Here is a 4,991-nt window from a genome sequence, read left to right as displayed (position 1 = left end):
CTCAACAATGCCCTATACAGTTGCAGCAGGACATCCCTGCTTTTGTACTCCATCCCTCTCGCAAGAAGGCCAACATTCCATTCGCCTTCCTGATTACTTGCTGCACCTGCAAACTAACATTTTGGCATTCATGCGCAAGGACCCCCAGGTCCCTCTGCACCTCAGCATGTTGTAATTTCTCCCCATTCAAATAATATTCCTTTTTCCTGTTTTTTTTCCCCAAGGTGGATGACCTCACATTTTTCGACATTGTATTGCATCTGCCAAACCTTTGCCCATTCGCTTAACCTATCTAAATCTATTTGCAGCCTCTCTGCGTCCTCTGCACAATCCGCTTTCCCACTAATCTTTGTGTCATCTGTAAATTTTGTTACACGACACTCTGTCCCCTCTTCCACGTCATCTATGTATATTGTAAACAGTTGTGGTCCCAGCACCGATCCCTGTGGCACACCACTAACCACCGATTTCCAAACCGAAAAGGACCCATTTATCCCGACTCTCTGCTTTCTGTTAGCTAGCCAATTCTCTATCCATGCTAATACATTTCCTATGACTCCACGTACCTTTATCTTCTGCAGTAACCTTTTGTGTGGCACCTTATCGAATGCCTTTTGGAAATCTAAATACACCACATCCATCCGTACACCTCTATCCACCATGCTCGTTATATCCTCAAAGAATTCCAATAAATTATTTCAACATGCTTTGAACTTCCTGAATCCATGTTGCGTCTGCTTGATTGTACTATTCCTATCCAGATGTCCGATATTTCTTCCTTAGTGATAGCTTCAAGCATGTTCCCCACTATAGATATTAAACTAACCGGCCTATAATTATCTGCCTTTTGTCTGCCCCCTTTTTTAAACAGAGGTGTTAGATTTGCTGTTTTTTAATTCGCTGGTACCTCCCCAGAGTCCAGAGCATTTTGGTAGATTATAACGAATGCATCGGCGAGAACGTCCGCCATCTCTTTTAATACCCTGAGATGCATTCATCAGGACCAGGGGAATTGTCTACCTTGAGTCCTATTAGCCTATCCAGCACTACCCCCCTCGTGATAGTGATTATCTCAAGGTCCTTCTTTCCCACATTCCCGTGACCAGCTTTTTTTGGCATGGTTTTTGTGTGTTCCACTGTGAAGACCGAAGCAAAATAATTGTTTGAGGTCTCATCCAATTCCACATTTTCCATTATTAAATCCCCCTTCTCATCTTCTCAGGGACCAACATTTACTTTAGTCACTCTTTTCCGTTTTATATATCGGTACAAGCTTTTAATAACTATTTTTATGTTTTGTGCAAATTTACCTTCGTAATCTATCTTTCCTTTCTTTTTTGCTTTCTTCGTCATTCTTTGCTGTCGTTTAAAATTTTCCCAATCTGCTAGTTTCCCACTAACCTTGGCCACCTTATACACATTGGTTTCCATTTTGATACTCTCCTTTATTTCCTTGGTTATCCACGGCTGGTTATCCCTTCTCTTACCGCCCTTCTTTTTCACTGGAATATATTTTTGTTGAGCACTATGAAAGAGCTCCATAAAAGTCCTTCACTGTTCCTCAATTGTGCCACCGTTTAGTCTGTGTTTCCAGTCTACGTCAGCCAACTCTGCCCTCATCCCACTATAGTCACCTTTGGTTAAGCATAGTATGCTCTTTTGAGACACGACTTCCTCACCCACAATTTGTATTTCAAATTCAACCATATTGTGATCACTCATTCCGATAGGATCTTTGACTGGGAGATCGTTTATTATTCCTGTCTCATTACACAGGACCAGATCTAAGATAGTTTGCACCCTTGTTTGTTCTGTAACATACTGTTCTAAGAAACAATCCCGTATGCATTCTATGAATTCCTCCTCAAGTCTACCCAGTGCAATTTGATTTGACCAATCGATATGTAGGTTAAAATCCCCCATGATTACTGCCGTTCCTTTTTCACATGTTTCCATTATTCCCTTAGTTATTGCCCGCCCCACCGTGAAGCTATTAATTGGGGGCCAATAATCTACGCCCACCAGTGACTTTTTCCCCTTACTTTCTCTAATCTCCACTCACAATGATTCAACATGTTGTTCATATAGCCAATATAATCTCTCACAACTGCCCTGATATGATCTTTTATTATCAGAGCTACCCCACCTCCTTTCCCTTCTTGTCTATCTTTCCGAATTGTCAGATACTGCTGCAGGTTTAATTCCCTGTCCTAGCCAACCTGCAACATTTCTGTAATGGCCACCAAATCATACCCATTTATGATGATTTGTGCCGTCAACTCATTTACTTTATTTCGAATGCTGCGTGGGGTTAGGTATAGGGTTTTAATACTAGTTTTTAAACAATGATATTTAGTTTTGACCCCTCCTGCATCCCCTTTATATTCATACATAGTGTCCCTTCCTATCACCTTGTCGTTTACACTTACCCCAGTACTACTCTGCTCTGTTGCCTCATGCCTTTTGCATATTTTCTTGGGGTCCTGTGATCTGAGCTCTCACCCACTCTAACTAGCTCAGAGCCCTGTCCTGGGTTCCCAGTACTCCTTGCATTGCGGCACCGAGATTTCATGTTTGCCTTTCTATTACACTTTGACCCATTAGATTTTTGCTGTATATTAGTATGCTCCAAACTGCAGGGGCCACATCGCTTAATGGATAAGGCATCTAATTTGATGCAAACACTGATGTTATCAGAAAATTGCAACGTCAAACGATGCCGTGGTCATTTTGGCAAAACTTGTTCATCTTTATAAAACCAAACCTCGTTCGCACTCATTAAATAAAGGTGAGTTCCTCCCAAACAATGCACTGATCTTTATTAAAAGGCATTTTTTTCATGCTGTGTATATTGCTCATTGATTTTTGCAGATAGTGTCGAAAAAACCAACAATTAATACCGATAAACTATTAATCTTTCCAGTTCGAACAACAGCTTCGCGTCAATCAGTGCAACAAAGGGCAGTGGAGGGAATTGTGATCAGATTCCAATGACATCCCCGTGAGTCGATAAAAAAAGAGCACCTGTAGAATCGCTGCGAGCAGGTTTCGAACCTGCGCGGGAAAACCCCCATTGGATTTCAAGTCCAACGCCTTAACCACTCGGCCATCGCAGCTACACAATAAAACTGCTTTAATAGTCGAATAGTTGGTGCAATTTATCAGAGAGACCGCCTGCATGCTTGCCCGATTGGATCTCCCAGACGATGCGAAAATTAAATCATAGAATCACAAAATCTCACAGCAAAGAAGGAAAAATTTCGGTCAGAACTGAAATAATTTACATTTCGGGAAAAACTGAACAGTCTGGAGAACTTCTTTCTCGAATAACAAGGGAGATATATTTTTAACATTGTGAAGGTATTTGATCGAGTTGATGTGGAGAAAATATTTGCTATTGTGCAGGAGTTCAGAACGGGAGGTCACTGATAAACTCAGTAGACAAATCAAGAGCAACTTATTTACCAAAGAGTGGTTAGAATGTGGAAGATGCTACACGAGCAGTAGTTGAGGCGAATAGCACAGATTCATTTTAAAGGGATTACCTCAGCACATGACTGAGAAAGCAATAGAACAATATGCTGATAGGATCAAGTGAAGTAGGGTAGTGTGCAGCATTAACTCTAGCAAGACCAGTTAGGTGCAATTGTCTCTTTCTGTGATGCAATCTCTATATAACGTTAAGTAACACACATGTTAAACAACAACAACTTATACATAATTAGCACCTTGAAATTAGCGAAACGTCCAAGGCGCTTCACAAGTGTTTTATGCGATACAAATTTGACACCGAGCCAGTAAATACAAATTAGCGCAGGTGACTAAAAGATTGGCCAACCAGGTATGCTTGATAATGAGGAAGAAAGCTATAGATTGCAGGAAGATATCAAAGAACTGGTCAGGGGTTTAATGGAATTCAACCCGGAGAAGTGTTAGATAAAGCATTTGTGGAGTGCTTATAGGGAAAGCGAATAAACATTAAATGTTCGGCCACTGATAAGTGTAGAGGTGCAAATGACCTTGGAGTGCATGTGCACAGAATCCTTGACGGTAGCAGAGCAGGTAGATAAGATGCTTGTGAAGGTTAGACAGAAAGGAAAAGGAGGCGGGGTGGCATTGCTGGTTAAAGAGGAAATTAATGCAATGATAAGGAGGGACATAAGCTTGGATGGTTTGGAAGCGGTATGGGGGGAGCTGCAGTATACCAAATGGCAGAAAACGCTAGTGGGAATTGTGTACAGAACTCCAAACAGTAGTCGTGAGTTTGGGGACAGCATCAAACAAGAAATAAGGGATGTGTGCAATAAAGGTACAGCAGTTACCATGGGCGACTTTAATCTATATATTGATTGGGCTAACCTAACTGGTAGCAATGCGGTGGAGGACGATTTCCTGGAGTATATTAGGGATGGTTTTCCAGACCAATATGTCGAGGAACCACCGAGAGAGCTGGCCATCGTAGACGAGGTGATGTGTAATGAGAAGGGACTAATTGGCAATCTTGTTGTGCGATGCCCCTTGGGGAAGAGTGACCATAACATGGTAGAATTCTTTAGAAGATGGAGAGTGACACAGTTAATTCAGAAACTAGGGACCTGAACTTTAGGAAAGGTAATTTCATGGTATGAGGCGTGAATTGGCTAGAATCGACTCGCAAATGATACTTAAAAGGTTGACGGTGGATAGGCAATGGCAAACATTTAAAGACCACATGGATGAACTTCAACAATTGCACATCCCTGTCTGGAGTCAAAATACAACGGGGAAGATGGCTCAACCGTGGCTAACAAGGGAAATTAAGGATAGTATTAAACCAAAGAAGCGTTATATAAATTGGCCAGAAAAATCAGGAAATCTGAGGACTGGGAGAAATTTAGAATTCAGCCAAGGAGGACTAAGGGTTTCGTTTAGAGGGGGAGAAAAGAGTAGGAGACGAAGCGTGCCCGAAGCATAAAAAAATGACTGCCAAAGCTTCTATATGTATGTGAAGA

The 4,991-nt window shown here is 41.6% G+C and overlaps 1 non-coding gene across 1 annotated transcript; it reads right to left on the bottom strand.

Annotated features, from left to right (window-relative positions):
- Positions 1–3,033: 3,033 nt before the first annotated feature.
- On the bottom strand, positions 3,034–3,116 carry trnas-uga (transfer RNA serine (anticodon UGA)). Its single transcript has one exon. It is a non-coding gene; the product is annotated as a tRNA-Ser (tRNA).
- Positions 3,117–4,991: the final 1,875 nt, after the last annotated feature.

This window comes from Pristiophorus japonicus, chromosome 25, assembly GCF_044704955.1.
Source record: "Pristiophorus japonicus isolate sPriJap1 chromosome 25, sPriJap1.hap1, whole genome shotgun sequence".
Lineage (NCBI taxonomy): Eukaryota > Metazoa > Chordata > Chondrichthyes > Pristiophoridae > Pristiophorus > Pristiophorus japonicus.
This window is presented reverse-complemented; position numbering and strand designations above follow the sequence as displayed.